This window comes from Anabrus simplex, chromosome 13, assembly GCF_040414725.1.
Source record: "Anabrus simplex isolate iqAnaSimp1 chromosome 13, ASM4041472v1, whole genome shotgun sequence".
Lineage (NCBI taxonomy): Eukaryota > Metazoa > Arthropoda > Insecta > Orthoptera > Tettigoniidae > Anabrus > Anabrus simplex.
Window position 1 is genome coordinate 74,401,901 of NC_090277.1, and position 19,296 is coordinate 74,421,196.

The window sequence follows — 19,296 nt, forward strand, 5'->3', positions numbered from 1 at the left end:
TCGTGCTCCGAATATCATCACCGCATGTCGCAAGAAGCAACTAAATAAGGTGGCTTGGAGATCACTGGTCCCCTACGTCACTTGCTTAAATCGGACTACCTCTTCATCTCTTCCGACCTCGAGGCCTACGGAGTCTTTCATTTTCACGCCCCTCGTGGCCTTTCCCTTCACCTTTGAAAGTTCTATTTCTACCTCCCTTAAAACAATGACCACTTCCACTTACTTTTAAGTTCGAGCTGTTTTCACCTTTATGCTGTATTTTTTCAACAACATATTACCCCTTAAGAAACTCCATTGCACTACAGCTTTGATGTTGAAATGACCCCTCCTCAGCCTGAAGGCCTACACATTACGAGGTGACACGTGGTCTACACGACAAATTCTTTCTGCCTTCTAGACCGGGCGACAATTACACTGGAATCTCGATATCTCGGGAGGTAAATTTGATTTCGAATTATTGAAATTTCGAAATATAGAGAATGCAGATTAGATTTTGAGCATGTGTAGCACGTAATTGAATCATATGTACCCGCGGGCTTATACCGAATACATGATTTTTAACAGTGTTTACGACATCACGTTAATTATAACACTTATTATAATAACTTCTTAGAAGACAGGATGCAGTACATACAGTAGTGAAACAAGAAACATACCTCGATCAACACCTTTGGAGAAAATCCGGTAGTCTCTTCTGTTTGTTACTGTTAACACTTCCTCCCTTCGCGTTGACACTTCTCGTCAATACCATCCAGCCAAGATTCGTAAATGGAGCTTGTCATCCGCGACTTCGGGGGTTGCTTTCGTAGGAGACCGGTAATTAATTCGCACCCGACAAACAGCAAGGCTTCGCTGATTTTCCGACCACTACAAGTTTTAGTTTTGCGGTTCCCGTCATATTAGCTCCCAGCATCACAGTAACCCTTTCTTTACTTATTAACTGCTCTCCACAAACAAATGCCGTATTGCACAGTTAATGTTACACAAAATTCGAGTTACAGATTATTTTTTTTAGCTTCAGGGGAGGAAATGTTTGCTTCCAGAAATCGAGAAATTCATCTAACCGAATTTCGAGTACTAGAGAAATAAGTACACGTGAAGAATAGTACAAATGACTGGGGAATTTATTTTTTTGCTAGTTGTTTTACGTCGCACCGACACAGATAGGTCTTATGGCGATGATGGTACAGGGAAGGGCTAGGAGTGTGAAGGAAGCGGCCGTAGCCTTAATTAAGGTACAGCCCCAGCATTTGCCTGCTGTGAAAATGGGAAATCACGGAAAACCATATTCAGGGCTGCCGACAGTGGGGTTCGAACCTACTATCTCTCGAATACTGGAAGTTACTTCGATATACTGAAAATTCGAGTAATCGATGTTCGACTGTAAATACCTGGCAACACTGTCAAATACGTTAGTTATCACTGGAAGGGAAAATATTACCGTACAGGCTACGGCATATTACCTCTGAGCGTGTCCAGCCAGCGAGATATCCAGCCACTAACTGCAGGCCACAAGTGTCTCACAAGGGCGTATTTACTAACACTAATGTCCTAACACGTCCTGTAAGTGACGTCACGGTGGAACACGATCCGCGGGGAATTACCGAACAAGGTCTCGGCAATAACAAGATTTGTTTACAGTCTGTAATACAATTAGGAACGACGAGGAGCTGGCCCATAATTATATTACGTAGCACAAAGGGAATGGATGCATATTATTCCCTGTGATCACGATCCTTCGTGACGTCACTGTGGAGCAAGGTTAATGCCTCAAAGAGCAAAACGGATTCTTTACGGCTTCGTGTTCACCCGGGTTCATTTACAACGGGTGGTGGATTTTCGCGATCGCGAGTTCCCCCAGCTTTAACCAAGGCACATCTATTCATAAGGAATAAAGCAGATGCAGCACCGTATATTCATCAACAGTATCGTCTTAATTAAGAGCACTGACAGAATTTCCTTTAGAGAATATTTCTGAAGGGGAGTTTATAACATACATATTATAGACCGTTATGCCTTTCAGCGTTCAGTCTGCAAGCCTCTGTGAATTTACTAAACGTCGCCACAATCCTCTATTTGCAACTAGTACTGTGGCCTCATTTAGTTCTATACCTCTTATCTTTAAATCGTTAGAAACTGAGTCTAACCATCGTCATCTTGTCTCCCTCTGCTTCTCTTATCCTCCATAACTGAGTCCATTATTCTCCTAGGTAACCTATCCTCCACCATTCGCCTCACATGACCTCACCACCAAAGGCGGTTTATGCGTACAGCTTCATTCATCGAGTTCATTCATAACTTAGCCTTTGTCTCTTAATTCTGAGTACCTCCTGCCATTGTTCCCACCTGTTTTTACCAGCAATCATTCTCGCTACTTTCATGTCTGTTACTTCTAACTTATAAGATATCCTGAGTCCACCCAGCTTTCGCTCCCGTAAAGCAAAGTTGGTCTGAAAACAGACCTATGTAAAGATAATTTGGTCCGGGAGCTGACTTCCTTCGTACAGAATACTGTTGATCACAACTGCGAGCTCACTGCATTAGCTTTACTGCACATTGATTCACTATATTACTATATTACCATCCTGGGAGAACACACCACCAAAATACTTGAAATTATCGACCTGCTCTAGCTTTGTATCACCAATCTGACATTCAATTTTGTTGAATTTCTGACCTATAGACAAATTTAGTCTTAGAAATGCTCATTTTCATACCATATTCATAGCACCTATTTTTCAAGTTCCAAGATATTAGATTCCGGCCTTTCGACACAACCTGCCATTAAGACAAAGTCGTCAGCATAGACCAGCCAGACTGCTTACTACATTTCCACCTAATTGAATCCCTTTCTGCCACTTTACACCTTTCAGAAGATAATCTATGTGAACTACGAACAACAAAGGAGAAATATTAAAGCCTTATCTAACCCCTGTAAGTATCCTGAACGAAGAACTCATTCTATAATCAATTCTCACTGCAACCCGATTGTCAACATAAATGCCTTTGATTGATTTTAATAATCTACCCTTAATCCCATAGTCCCTCCTCAGTATGGCGAACATCTTTTCCCTCAGTACCTCGTCACGTGCTTTCTCTAGATCTACGAAACATAACCACAACTGTTATTCCTTTCGTAGCATTATTCAGTTATCTGGCGCATACTGAAAATATGATCCTGACAGCCCCTCTGTGGTCTGAAACCACACTGGTTTTCCTCCAACTTCCTCTCAACTACTGATCGCACCCTCCCTTCCAAGATGCCAGTCAATACTTTGTCTGGTATACTAATCAATGAGATACCTCGATAGTTGTTGCAATCCTCCCTGTTTATATGATGATAATGATGGTGATGATGATAATAATGCCGTAAATACAATTCGATCATGCAATGATTAATTAATTTAATTCTGTCATTCATTCATTCATTCATTCATTCATTCATTCATTCATTCATTCATTCATACAGTCGTTGAATTAATTCATAATGTCTTTTGTAAGCTGAAGAAAGTCTAACTCTGTTCAGATTCGTGACATAAATACTTGCGCTAATACAAATTAATAAGGACTGGGTGAGTTGGCTGTGTGGTTAAGGGCGCACTGCTGTGAGCTTGCATCCGGGGGATAGTGGGTTCGAGCCCCACTGTAGGCAGCCCTGAAGATGGTTTTCCGTGGTTTCCTATTTTCACACCAGGCTAGTGCTGGGTGTGTACCTTAATTAAGGCCATGGCCGCTACCTTCCCACTCCTAGGCCTTTCCCATCCCATCGTCACCATAAGACGTATCTGTGTCGGTGTGACGTAAAACAAATAGCTTACGACAGACAGGCCGGTTCCCCACTCTTATGGGGAAACAAACGACTGGAAAAACTTAGACTATACAGAGAAAAGAAGAGAAAAAGTAAGATATCGAATGAGATTATCGGTAAAAGGAAGGGGATGAAAGACTCAACCAGTGGTCTCGTGGTCCCCTGTCGACGCTCCTAATTCGAGAGCCCTTCGGGGAACCAATAAGGAGGCTGTTCTTCTCATAACGTAACTGTCTCATACATTTTTTCCCCTGTGGTTGGTATCTCCTGCGTGTCTTAAGAGGTGACTACAAGGGAAACTAAGGGCTCTGAACTTGGGAGCATGGGTTCCCATAGTCAAGTGTGACACTGCTTCCAATTACGTCTACATTCTCCTCTATTTCATCATTCCTATCTGACCTCCTATTGGCTAGTTCTTGTTCTTTTGCGACTCCGACGGTATTACGTTTGCAAAGCCTAGGGAGCCTTTTATTTTCACGTCCCTCGGGGTCTTTACTTTTCTTTTTCCGACATCCCCATTCTTTAAAAGATAAGACCTCTTCCGGGTTTCCCTTCTGATTAGAATTAAGAGGGGATGGTTGCCCTCTTAGAACCACCACCATCACAATTTTAGCACTTATAAAGTTTTACAGTCTCTTCCTTCGTGAAGGCAATGCATTGTCACTGTTAGTGGGTCACTATTAGCAGCTGTTCATTTTATATCTTCGTAGGTCGAAGTTGTATCAAAGGAACACCTATCCAAGACATTTGTCACCAAGAATGTGTGTTCCTTATAGCGTGAAGTATTTTATATTCTGAAATGTGAAAACTCACCCCTCGAGCCTTTAAAAATTATTTGTTTATTTTTTCCCTAATTTGCCTTACACTTCAATGCTGAGGTTTTTTATGTGCCTTAGTTTACCTCTGATTTTGTACAAACCAAAAATAGCCCTTCCAAACCCCCAGTTTTTAAAAATTAATTTGCAGCTTAGTTTCCTCTGCTTTCTATCTTGAACTTAAATACCGAATTTCATAAATGTGTGTACCCCCATTCTCCCGTGATGGTGTTGGCCAGAGCCGTTCGATATTCCAACCCTGTTGTCATAAGAGCAATACTGGTTTCTTAACATGGAATGAGCCATAGTAGATGTCACAAATCCACATATAGTTGGGACGGGCAATCGATCCTCAGCTGGCAGTAAAGAAAACTGCTTACGTTTGATCTCCTGACCCCTCGCTTGCCCAACAGGGTGTGATTGATGACGGTACTGGGCTTTAAAACGGAAGTTTTCATTCTCCAACAGAATGTCCTCACAGTTCTGCTGCCAACGCACTTCTTAAGAATGTTTAAATAATCGACGCGATATATGACAACAATGCTCTTGACAGTGCTCACGACACGCGCCCCTTGTGTGCAGAGGAAGGAAACCGAATGACAACACTCATAACTACGGTGGGCCAGGTTTTGGGGCTCAGAAGCTGCCGCCTTGGGATACATTCGCCTTCCCAACATTACCTGTAGCTTCTAGATGAATTCCCGCCTTGTAACACCGGCATATACTATGCTGTGGAAGAGGAGGAGGTAACGCCACATGCTGGCATCTTGATGGCTGAGGGGATCAGAAGTTGACAGAGCAATGAAAGGCGGGAAATTGGAAGATTTTCTCGGCCTCACTAACTTAATACCGTCGAGATCGGAAACGAACAAGAGTTGACCAAGTTAGATCGGACTGTGTCTCCAATTCTTGTCCCTTTTCTCTGCGGGGTCTGGTATGAAGCGAGGTGAATCTTCGTAACGAGTTTTAACGGCCGGGTGCCCTTCCTGACTACAGTCTCATCAGAGGAGTTAATGAGTTGAAATGAATGACAGGAAAAATTAAAGTGAGGAACCAGGGACACGTGGAAGCAATTCCGTACTCAGCTAGGGGCCCCGGGGTCACGAGTTCTTAACTGAAATACCCTTAAAGGACCTATTTTAGGCCAGGTTTACTGTTGGGTGAACTCAGCACGTTCATTCATAAACTGCACACAACATACATATACACAGCGAAGATGACTGCTAGTACGAGCAGGTGGAAACAATGGTAGGAGAATATTCTTAAGTCATTGGAACCTTAATAAATTATTCGCATGTAGACCCACATACTTTCTATAATTTCTTGGGAAATGAAAACATATACTTGTAAAATTATAACACAACGTACTTAAAAGGCTATCTTTGCAGAAATCAATGTTAGTATTCTTTAACAGTGATCCAGACTACGGTAATGGCGTATTTCTGGTTGTACTGAAAGTGTTTGACAATTTCAACAACGCAGTCCCTGCTTCCAGCATTGTTAATATTTCAGGCAAGTTACTTCCAAACGTTCTATCCTAGTCTCTGTAATCATTATCGTCACAAAATTCGTCTTACTCTGGCATGGATTCATCGTTACAGTCATTTTTAGGCCACTTCTAAGTATCTTTAACATAAGCTGTCATATTTCGTTGTTTACTGATTGATGAACGTGGATCTTTTATTCTTAGCCTTTCTTTGCACATTAAAAATGTGTTCCATTTAGGAATCTCCTTAAATTGTTTGGAGTAAATTAAAACCGCTTGCCACATCTCACGCCAATGACATTTACTTTAAAAACTTATACCGAGTAGTTTCGTACGTCGGCGTCTTGTCCACAGTATGTAGACGGATACGGGACGGTTTCGTAAGGAAGCGTCAATGCGTTAAGGAAAATTTAATCGACTACTTAGCAAAGAGCACGTTGGAAGAACTTGCATCTTTGTCATGAGAGACGTATAGAGGATGTAAACGTGCTTAGAATAAATAAGGGTTTATCCGTGGAGAGTACGATTATTTTATTGTTAGCAGTTTTAAGGCGCACTAACGCAGACAGACGATAGGCTAAGGAAGGGCTAAGACCGTGGGGAAGCAGCTGAAATCTGAATTAATGAAAAGCCTCAACATTTGTCTGTGTGAATATGGTAAACCACTGAAAACCATCCTCATCCTGCCGATGATGGGGGTTCCCACGATATCCCAATGGATATCCGAGTGGATGTTCAAATTTCATTCACACATGCTTGCATATTGAATACTGAAAGGAATAGCATTCCATTATAAAAATGAATGTAATGTCTGGTGTATTTCATTCTCAGTAAAATAAACAACTGCATATGAACGTTAAAACAAATAAAGACGTAAATTAATTCCATGTCCCTGTTCCATGGCGGCGACGCAGTATAAACAAAAGGCTGACGCCAGAAATGGTATTTTCATGTCGAGCGGTTGTTCTACACAATGGTATTAATTTAAACTTCCTTACTTGTGTCAAACAAGAGCTTGGCACGACGTAAATATAGACTGAGTTGTTGCTATGGACCATACGAGACGTATGCAGTTCAGCAGACGCACAAGACGACCGAGAAAATAAATTATCCGTACTTCAATCTACAGTGTATCCCTACACATTTTCATCCCATTATTTGTACAGCAATTCGAAACAACGATGAACATTCCTTCGCAGATAAAATACTCGTTTTGTTGTATCTTGTTGTCCTATTGTGTTAATATTCTTGTTCTTATTGTTAATAACTGCCGTAACCTCCGAAGATCTTGGTGCAGGTCTTTCGAGTTGACGCTCGTAGGCGACCTGCGCGTCTATGAGGATGCGGCCCGACCTACAATAGATTATAATGTTGACAATCGCACGAACACCCATACCCGAACCAGATGAATCGGCCAATGAAGGTTAAAATCCCCGATCCGGCCCGGAATCCTACCCGGGATCCATGTGACAAAAGGCAGCACGCTAACCTTTTAGCCATGAAGCCGGGCGAAGGAGGAGGAGGAGGAGGAGGAGGAGGAGGAGGAGGAGGAGGAGGAGGAGGAGGAAGTTGCCCAGCTGTTATTTTTCTTAAAACAATAAGAACCACCACCACCTCATTGTACCGCTCAATCTACTGCAAAATTGTAATGTTTAAGATTGAAAAAATTAACCTCTTCTGAATCTCCTAGAAATCTCCAGTCTATTCAGAGATTATGAAATTATATGCTTTAAAAATACCTGGTACCGAACTTTTAAGGAAGATGCAGGGTGCAATGGTTTGGGCATGTGAGGCTGGACAGAACAAGAACAGCAAGGAATTACTTTGAACGAAAACTGAAAGGGAAGAGGCCAGTTGGGAGGCCAAGTAATCGATGGATACACACAGTGAAATCAAGAGGTCAGCAAGAGGAATAACGGATTCGTATCTTAAGGCCACGGCCGCTTCCTAATCCTCGCCTTGTCCGATCTCATCGTTAAAACCCTGCACGGATGCGGATATCCGCGGATAAATAACGACGCTCATTGGTTTTCAGTCAGGTATGCTCTTATTTTTGCTTGTGGTTAGGCGACTCTTGGCAGTGGTATGGGAGAATGGTGACATATGAAGAGCCTTGAGACCATAAAGCCGTAAATCTGCCCGCAGTTAATGGAAGGAAGGAACAAAGGTCATTACGTCGGACTACATTGCAAGAGAAAATCCCTCATAAACCTGTGACTGTAGGGGTTCTGGTGCCAGGTGGCAGGCCTATTGTATTATGTTAACAGATCCACCCTGGGTGTAATATGCTGTAGTTAAATATTTACAATATCCGCGGATAGCCATTAACAGATTCGGATAAGCATTTTGTATATCTCTACTCATCGTCGGCGAAAGGCCTATCTGTGTCGGAGCGGCGTAATACAAACAGTAAAAATGTACTTAATTGCTTCCACTTACTTGTGCCAGGCTCCTCACTTTCATCTATCCTATCCGGTCTTCTTTGGTCAACTCTTGTTCTTTTCCGACCCCGAGGGATTCTTTCATTTTCACGCCCTTCTTTGGCCGATACCTGCATTTTCGACGTGTCCGACCTCTTTTATTTTCTGCCTGACTGACGTTAAGAGGGGATAGTTATCCCTCTTAAAACAATAAGGTGTGTAGCCCTGAGGCTAGCTCGCAGCACCCATCTCTGCATTCATGAGTCATTCTTCCAGCTATGAATTCTAGTTTTACCCACCGAGCGCCGCCCGTGAAATATGCCCTGCCCAGAGTCATAAATCAATGGTGAAACACCTCTCGGCCTATTACGGCCGCTAAGCGCACGTCGAACATAGAAATTCCAATAATCCTCGTCTTTATCTGCCGCCACTCGTCCTGCACAACCTGCCTACCAAGCAGTCTCGCCGGCTCGATGTTCAGTCGAACTGTTTGCAAGATGCTTGAACTATTTAACTAGTAATAAGACCCCTATTTAAATCTTGTCTGTACACTCGGAATCTTTAGTATCTCGTGGCCAGAAATTTTCATTTCAGGCAAGAAAACAGTACAGCCCTCAGAACCAGCCAGTACCTGCTTACACACTCTCTCTCATTGGTCACATCCATTAGACGCGTTAACAGATGCACACATCTGAAGAGTGAGGTGAGGTAGAGAAAACTGAAATACGAAGATATCCAGCATGAACGAAACACACGCGGAGGGGAAGATAATTCCTTCGCCGCCTGACCACACGTCCCACTGGCTCCACAATGAATGTAATGTGTATGTCAACTCACTGAGGGCCAAATTCTCCAGTTTCTTTGTGATTCTTATGTGCGAGGTCTGGCTGAAATGTTAGCGGTGTCGACTATGACTTCATTATGAAATGGCATCGCGCTCAACCACTGTAAGAAAGAATGAAAGAATGACCCTTATTTTCGCCAATAAAAATAAAAGATTAGTTCAGTTTAAATGGAAGGAAATTTCGTTATTAACCTTTTTTCTTTGCTATTTGCTTTACGTCGCACTGACACAGATAGGTCTTATGGCGACGATGGGATAGGAAAGGCCTAGGAGTTGGAAGGAAGCGACCGTGGCCTTAATTATGGTACAGCCCCGGCATTTGCCTGGTGTGAAAATGGGAAACCACGGAAAACCATCTTCAAGGCTGCCGACAGTGGTACTCGAACCCACTATCTCCCGATTACTGGATACTGGCCGCACTTAAGCGACTGCAGTTATCGAGCTCGTTATTAACCTAAACTAAGCTTGTCTTGTCACGACTTTCGTACGGTTTGCATACTTAGCCTTTATGCATTCTTATCGACATACAACATATGCACATGTAATATTTCCTTGTGTGTATTATTACAGCCTGCTTTAACATCCGACAAGTAGTAGCAAATTTCAAGAAAGGAGCCGAATTATTTACACCAGCCAAACACCGAAGAATACGGTTATAGTAATGCATATATCAAAAGTAAGGCAGAAATTAAATTGAGTGAGTGTCAGAGAGAGTGTTTATCATATATATTATTTCAGTAGTATAAATCCGTTTTGCGGTGCTCGCAAGTAACCGATTGTAACAGATTAGCATTAAAAAGAAAGAGAATAGACAGTGGCAGTGACAAATTGCACTCTCACTTCATAAATACGGATAATTTATTTAAAACATGAGTTAAAAAAATGTACGAAGTGTGCGATTTGCAAATACTGTTGCTGTAGGGAAACGCGCCGTCATTGCTGTCCACTTCACATTTTGGCCGCTGAGATGCTTGTTTCCTTAATTCCTTCCTGAGCTTGAAATCCAACTTATTATGAATATCTTGATTAATCCTCCATTGTTGTTACTTGCATTGAGATTAGTTTGTTAATGATGATGTCTCGTGATTTAAATATGAAACTATTCAAGTTGGCAGCAGTGATAAGCCATGAAAAGACAGGGCGGCGACATTTGCTTTTTAGTGTATAGCCTTACGTAACGAGTACTCTACACTGGATGAGGAGAAATCCAAACGTCTGATCTCCCAGCTCTTTTGCGATCTCAACAATCCACGGATTATTTAAGAGTAGAATGTGGGAAGATATTCAATTAAAAAGCACTCCACTGAAAATCCCTTCAAATAATGTAAAACGTTGTCCTCGTCTCGCGAGAAGACGTGCTAAGAAGTTCTCAAGAAACTTTTTTCTCTTTCAATAGAGTGTATTTTTTCCTTTTATCTTTTTGTGCTCGCGCCTCACCGCGAGTTCGCTCCTCTTCTCAGAGAGCGTTTGATTTTGAATAAATTCTCGCAGCGCTCGAAGTTCGTGACGTCACAAAGGTCTCTTGGTGGGGCGAAAGGGGAGCAGCTCTGCAGCGCAGCCAAGTGGCCGAGACCGGCTCGTAAATCTCTCCCATGACGACGCAAGTCTAACAACAAACGTGCATTCTAGGAGGCCATGTCTCGAGAACTTTTGGATGTCAAGCAGAGGAGACGCGTCTCATGAACCTCTCGAGACAACCAACAAGCAGATCTGCTGCAGATAAGTCAAGACTATGCTCAACCAAAATCTTACGGTGCAGTGTTGCCAGGTCATCCGAAACTTGGAAACAAATCTGTGGGTGGGGGCGGTAGGATAATGCCCACAGTATCCCCTGTCTGTCGTAAGAGGCGACTAAAAGGGGCCCGGGTACTCAAATTGGAAGCGTGCGTTGACTACCACGGGGTCCTTAGCTGAGTCTTGGCACTGCTTCAACTTTCTTGTGCCAGGCTCCTCACTATCCTGTCCGACCTCCCTTCCTCAACTCTTGTCCCCCCCTTTTTTTTTTTGTTTTTGCTATTTTGCTTTAAGTCGCACCGAGACGGATAGGTCTTATGGCGACGATGGGACAGGAAAGACCTGGGAATGGGACAGCCCCAGAATTTGCCTGGTGTGGAAACGGGAAACCATGGAAAACGATCTTCAGGGCTGTCGACAGTGGGACAAATCCTATTTAAACAAAATATTGCATGCTTGATACAGTATATACATAATGTTCAAAGGTCTCCGTGTTCGATTCCCGGCCGGTTCGTGGATTTTTACCGTAATTAGTCATTTTTTCTCGCTTTGGGATTTCTGTGTGTGTCTCTCGTCGTAGTTATTAACAATTATTAGCGGAAATATGCACACAATATCGTTCGTCGCGGCTAACTGATCTGCATGGCGCCACAGCAACCAGCGGAGACACGCTCAGTAGCGAATACCATGTGCTAATCGCCGCTCCTGGACATGCAAGTCGATTTTAGGCGTCAGTTCGGAACACCTACACAAAGCATCTCCGGAGACCATACGGTATTATTATTATTATTATTATTATTATTATTATATATTTGTCGTGTCTCATTTTAGCTTCGAGTTTGATATTTACACAATCGACAACACTATCCGAGATCGAACCCGCTATGTTGAACGCTCGAGGGCTGCCTCGCAATAACCACCACCAGCACCACATCACCTCAGAGCAGTATTTTATAATCGTGTGGTCGTGAAAGGCTCTCATTACACGGGAAGACGAGAGAAAAGCTGACCTAAGATGACGTCACCACGGTTTAATTACTGTCGCTATGGTAACATGACTTGTGACAGCTGCAGTGATAATGAAATTTTATTAAAGTTCACCGGTGAGCGGAACCTCTCACACAATCAATACCTGCTGAAAGAGGACCTTACATTAACGTGTTCTCAGTCCGCACTACTGACACGCAGGAAGAATTGCCTAAGCAGGAGGGGGTTCATACAAACCTTCCTCGATAACCCGTCACAAGACTCACATGAACAGAAGATAGGTTGAATCCCCTCCTGTTCCACTCTCATCTCTCATGGAAATCTGAAGAGTCAATGAAGAGATGTACAAATGAGTCCGTTTCGCTTCCTTACATACAGTATCAGTCTGTCTAGTCCACTGCAAGGAGTATAGATGTCGAGATTTCCTTGGCTTTGCGAACCTAATATCGTTGGAGTGGGATGGTACCGCAACGAGAGCCTCGTACTAGTGTGAGGCTTAGCTCGGGAACCCAAGTTTAAAGCTCCTGGAGGTTCCACATTCGGGTCGTCGTTTACGACAGGCTGGAGATAGCCCGCCCTCCCTCACCCACAGAAAGTACTGATCAATAAGTTCTTAAATATTATTAAATATAAACAACTTATTACCCTGTTATATATTATTAATCATACGCTGTTATGTGTGCGGTGTAGGGTTAGCGTTACTGCCTCTTACCTGGAGGTCCCGGGTTCGACTCCCGGCCAGGTCAGGGATTTTTACCTGGATCTGAGGGCTGGTTCGAGGTCCACTCAGCCTACGTGATTACAATTGAGGAACCATCTGACAGTGAGACAGAGCCCTTGGTCTAGGAAGCCAAGAGTAACGGCCGAGAGGATTCGTCGTGCTGACCACACGATACCACGTAATCTGCAGGCCTTCGGGCTGAGTAGCGGTCGCTTGATAGGCCATGGCCCATCGGGGCTGTTATGTCATGGGGTTTGGTTTTTTAGACTGTTATGTTTACAAGCCTCTAGTTCCACACCTCTTACCTTTAAATGATTTAAAACTGACGTGAAAATAGCTTTCTCTTTTTAAAAAGAAACACTTTTTTGTTTTCGGAAAAAGCACTTAAGAGGTGGAAGATAAAAGGAACTGAAAAATGGGTTGAATGATTTTTATGGGGATACTTGTATCTCAAAAACTGCAGATGTTACAGACGTGGAAATTGGTATCTCCTTAGAAAAAGGAAACTTGCATTTTTTGTTTTCGACTTGAGAGCGGGACAGTTTCTCACATGCACAGGTCTATGTCGTATGATCCAGCAGCCTGGTCATCTTAGCCCCAAAAGTCAATACCACAAACGTGGTTTGCAAAGAGCTACTAAGGTAAATGAAACTCAATTTTTCGGTGAGTTTTTTCACCTTAGAAATTTTCAGAAAATGTCTTAGTGTAGTAGCTAGGAACGATTACTTTTATCGAATTTCGGAACACACGCGAGCAAAGCCGCGGATAACAGCTAGTCTTTAAAACTTAAAATGGTCCAGCTGTTCCAGTTTTGCATTCCCGTTTCTTTACTGCTGATATCACTTTATTCTTGGAAATGTTAATTTGAATATACTCGCTGCTCCTCTTGCTTCTGTGCGAGCCAGGAGATTAGACTGCAGCCTATTTCACCCATTAATTAAAATATTCAGAAGCTTGGATGGCAGTAACTCTTGGGGATCAGTGTACGTATCTAGGGGTCAACATCAACTGTCTTGCTTTAGTTGATTTAGCGACCCTTTATAGAAACACCGATGCAGTTGTAGAACAGATAAATCTTTTTAGGCATTAATCAGAAAAGGCTCGACTTAGGATCTCCTTTAAAAAAAAGTACTTAATTAGCATTGCCACAGCTCCCCAAAACTAAAGACAAGGTATGGTAAGATTGAAAGAGTTAACAGCTTCAAATATCTCGGTGAGAGGGAAGTTAACAGCAATAGGCGAAATAGAATAGGATGGCCGCAGCGTACGACCTGTACAAGAAAAATTGCAAATTCAATGCAAGCTAAACTCAGACATTACAACACGGTGATTAAATCCGAATGTCTCTATGGAAGTGAATGCCTCCGAGTTACTGGAAAGGCTGGTCTGAGAGAAGCTGAGAAGTTTGAGAGGAAGATCCTCCTGAAGATAATGGGCCCCAAGATCGTGGCTGGACAATACAGGTTGCGAAGACGAGAGGAACTTTATCAGAAAACCGAACGACTGATGGAATCCATCAAGAAGCGGCGACTCAAGTTTTATGGCCACCTGTTTAGGATGGATGACTAAGAACATGTTTACCGTACTCAATAGAAGACCTAACACATGCCATAAGCGGTTCAGGGAGGTGAAGAAGGAGCTGAAAGAAATTGCACTAAATCGTGAAGACATTGTTAACAGAACCAAGTTCAGACACCAGATCAATAACTTCAAAGGCTTTCGTGAAGAAGAACAGCGGAACAGCGGGGAAATAGCAGAAAGGAGACAGGCTGCCGGAGAGAGAATGGGGCGATATTGGGCTGCAAAAGAGGCTGTGTAAGTGTTGCTTATTGTCGTCTGTAATGGCAGTAAACGCGCAAAGGTTACAGTTCTCTGCATATGGTTATGAGGGTATTTAGAGGTTTTATTAAGAATGTAAAGGAGAGGGCGTATAAGTCGCTGATAAGACCTCAACTAGAGTATGGTTCCAGTGTATGGGACCCTCACAGGGATTACTTGGTAAGAGAACTGGGGAAGATTCGTATGAAAGCAGCACGATTTTTTCTGGGTGATTTCGGACAAAAGACTAGCGTTACAAAAATGTTGCAAAGTTTGGGCTGGGAAAACTTGGGAGAAAGAAGATTAGGTGCTTGGCTAAGTGGTAAGTTCCGAGCTGTAAGTGAAGACATGGCGTGGAATGACAATAGTAGACGAATAAGATTGAGTGGGATTTTAAAAACTAGGAAATATATTATTTTGAGGACAGTGTTGGAGTGAAAGAGGACAAGTTGGGGGAAATACTCGTTTAAGGGAAGAAGAATTAGGGACTGAAATGACTTAACTTCCCTTGATAAATTACCAATTTGATTGAAATAATTTAAGAGAAGGATAGGTAAACAACTGTTACGGAATCTGCCACCTGGCAACAGCCTTAATGGAGATCAGTGGTAATTGATCGGGTTGAGACATGCTTAAGGATGAAAAAACTTGCGAGTTGAAGGGTTAAAGAAATGCATTTATTGGTAGCAATAAGAAAATAATGGTATCGTGGCAGCTATCAGCTGCAGTTTCGACTTTTTGATTTACTTTACCAGATGCAGCTGATCTCAGTCTGTTGATCTATGCCAGAGTTTTGATTCATTGTGGCGGGTTAACACCAAATTGACACCAGTGATCTTTCACATCGTTTGTTGTGGAATGTAGAATGGACCTGTTTTCTGCCTACTTTTGAAGCCGCGATCTTGGTATTGGTGTGTCGACACTTTCAGTGAGGGAGTTGGTAGGAAGTGTAATTAGCGCCTCTACTGCTAACGCCTCCTTGCCCTAACAGTCCAGTGAAGTTTAACAGAAGTGTATGTTGAGCTTTATTAAATCGAGACTGTATCAACACTGTTTGAAAAGGCCCTTCAACAATTCCAGAGGATGTTTATACATCGATAACTAGTAAATTGTACTTTGCAGAGCCCCTCAGCTGTCCAAACAGCTCCCTGTTTGTTTTACACATTTATTGACAGACTATTTAATATGAAGCTGATATTACACAGAGATTAGTTTATCTCTCTCTTTCTCCCTCCCTTGTGTCACAATCCGATCTCTCCGTCTCACTCCCATTGTCAGTACAATGTGCGGAAAGAATACAGTGCGTTCCACTCACAATAACAACGAAAAATAATAACACAGATATCAAGATTAAATGTGATTGACATTACTGCGGATGACATCCTGATTCAATAACCTTCCACGCCTCAATTAATAGATAAACAGATGCGCATGGCGGTGACATATCCCCATGCGTTGATTATGTGACCGTCATGTAAAAGGGGGAGGAGTGGATTGTCCATGGACGGACGGTGTCTCGTACTTGTCCTGAGATTGGCCCTCTTTTTTTAAAAGAATTTGCTTTACTTCGCACGGACACAGAGAGGTCTTATTGGGATAGGAAAGGGCTACGAGTGGGAACGAAGCGACCGTAGCCTTAATCCTTTTCTAAAAGCGGCTCTCAACTTGGAAGCATGGGCTTACAACTACGAACAGGGTTCTTTTTCCTCTACCGGAAACTGTACACAGCAGAGCTCTATATGGTATCGTTGCGATGATGATGTTTGTTGTTTAAATGGGCCTAACAGCTAGGTCATCGGCCCCTAATGGTACGAAGCGTAATGAAATGCAAATTAAGACTTCAAAATGTATCCACTGACTATAATATAAAACGAACTGTGATTAGAAAATGACCGTGAAACAAACACAATCAATGGATCCAATTCGCAATGTCTTAATTACTGAGATGATGCTTATTATCTAAAGGGGTCCAAAATCCAGGTCACCGGCCCATCATATTGGTACCAATCACAGGTAACGCAGGCCCTTGGTGTTCCTCACACAGTGGGACTAATCCCGGGCGCCGGTATTCTCGTGGTGTTCCTCACTTGGTGGTACTACACTCAGGCAACGCAAACCAATGGTCTTCATGACATAATGGTACTAATCACGGGCGCCAGCCAAACACGTGGCGTTTCTCACAAAGTGGGTACAAACCACAGGCAACGTAAACCCATGGTGTTTCTCATGAAGTTGAGTAGGTAACGGAGACCCATTCTGAACAGAGTGGAATCGACCACTGGAACGCAAATGATGACCATTATCACAAGCAACACTCAGATCCATAATGTTCCTGTTCCTACCATGATTTTCCTCACAAGTAACGCCTCCCATTGTGCTCCGCACGTAATGGTACCAATTACAAATCATCTCATGGTTCTAATGTCATCATCCTTTGGTCACCCCTTTTAGAAGTCTCTTGCAACATACAGGGGATACCGTGGGTGTAGTCTTCGACTGCGTTCCCCACCCACAGGGGTTTGAGCTCGTTACAATCTATCCATGCATGTTTCTCTCGGCACCCTCTGATGCAGCAGATCCAGGACCTGCTGGCCGGGTGTTAAAGTGCTAACACCAGAATCACTCACGTTTTTACGGCTCCCAAGCTACATGGGTATAGGAAAGCGAGTTAAGCTGTTAAGGCTGTCAAGGACGCGGTCACATTGTCTCCGTTAACTTACAAGGTTCCAGTCAGTGATATTCGTTCTCAGCTCAGACATTTAGTGATGTCCCATCGGGAGATGGCGTAGCAGGCCACCCCTCTCCGAAATAACCTGAGGACGATAGGAGCTACGAAACTATGGAATACTTCCCTTATGGTTTCACGGAGAGAAGCAGTGGTATTATGTCGTGTTAGGATCCACCACGGTATCGCACCGCACTCCTACGTACTGAAGGGAGAAGTCCCCCGGTGTGTACTTGCGGCGTGGTACAACATCCTTATGGAGTGCGAGGACCTGGCCGACCTGCGCCGTAGTCTAAAACTTCCGAGTACAATCTCCTTCATTCAACGAGATGACGAGGAGTCAGCAGACAACATCCGTTCGACAAAAAAATGCTCTCCTCAAAGAGTTCAAGAAAGTAATGAATAATTTCCAATTACCAATAATAATCTTTAAATCTCTATAACAATGATTAATTGTTAAACAGTATCCTTATTATTCAATGCATTATGGTTAACTTGAATAACAAGGCTTATATGAGGAATGACGAGCAGGCAGGAGCGTAGCGATGGGGGCGGGGTTTTACATGGTAGAACACAATGAAGGTGCGTGTGTGATGTACGCATGCGTGAGAGTCATAAGAGCACTGAGACAAGTGAATTATGTTGATATTCAGGTTGCAGTACACTACAAAATATGTAAGAACAATACCATCAAGTATTTAAAGTTAAACATCTCATTATTGTTAGAGAAATATACAAAATTAAATAGAAGGAAGGATCCACCTTTCAATAATCCGTTGTTAAGTTGAACCAAATAGAAGTTACAACCTGTTCATTAATTACTGCATTGATGGGGTGAAAGTTCCTTTTGGGGATCATTGTAAGTATCTAGGTGTTAATATAAGGGAAGATCTTCATTGGGGTAATCGCATAAATGGGATTGTAAATAAAGGGTACAGATCTCTGCACATGGTAATGAGGGTGCTTAGGGGTTGTAGTAAGGATGTAAAGGAGAGGGCATTTAAGTCTCTGGTAAGACCCCAAGTAGAGTATGGTTCCAGTGTACGGGACCCTCACGAGGATTACCTGATTCAAGAACTGGAAAAAATCCAAAGAAAAGCAGCTCGATTTGTTCTGGGCGATTCCCGACAAAAGAGTAGCGTTACAAAAATGTTGCAAAGTTTGGGCTGGGAATAATTGAGAGAAAGAAGGAGAGCTGCTCGACCAAGTGGTATGTTCCGAGCTGTCAGCGGAGAGATGGCATGGAATGACATTAGTAGACGAATAAGTTTCAGTGGCGTTTATAAAAGTAGGAAAGATCAAAATATAAAGATAGAGTTGGAATTCAAGAGGACAAACTGGGGCAAATATTCATTTATATTAAGGGGAGTTAGGGATTGGAATAACTTACCAAGGGAGATGTTCAATAAATTTCCAATTTCTTTGAAATCATTTAGGAAAAGGCTAGGAAAACAACAGATAGTGAATCTGCCACCTGGGCGACTGCCCTAAATGCAGATCAGTATTGATTGATTGATTGATCGATTGATTTGGGACCGGTTTCAACACATTTGAAGTGTCATCATCAGCCAATGAGCAAAGCAGTGCAAAAATTAAGTCACAAAGGTCTAAAAACAACTAACACAATGATCATAGTCAGATGTGTTGAAACCGGTCCGAAATGAACAGGTTGTAACTTCAATTTGGTTCAACTTAACAACGGAGTATTGAAAGGTGGATCCTTCCTTCTATTTAATCTTGTATAATACCATCAAGGTCAACAGTTTTACAGCGAATGCTATGTTCAGTTTACAATCTACAATCCAACTTTCGAGGCTTCTTAGAAAACAGATTCCATGCGGGGGATAGTGGGTTCGAATCCCACTGTCGGCAGCCCTGAAGATAATTTTCCGTGGTTTTTCATTTTCACAGCAGGCAAATGCTGGGGGCTGTACCTTA

At 42.7% G+C, this 19,296-nt stretch overlaps 1 protein-coding gene across 1 annotated transcript in view; it reads right to left on the bottom strand.

Moving 5' to 3' along the window:
- LOC136884946 (uncharacterized) overlaps nt 1-19,296 on the bottom strand; it is a 535,891-nt gene that overhangs the window by 45,459 nt on the left and 471,136 nt on the right. The window lies entirely within an intron of this gene.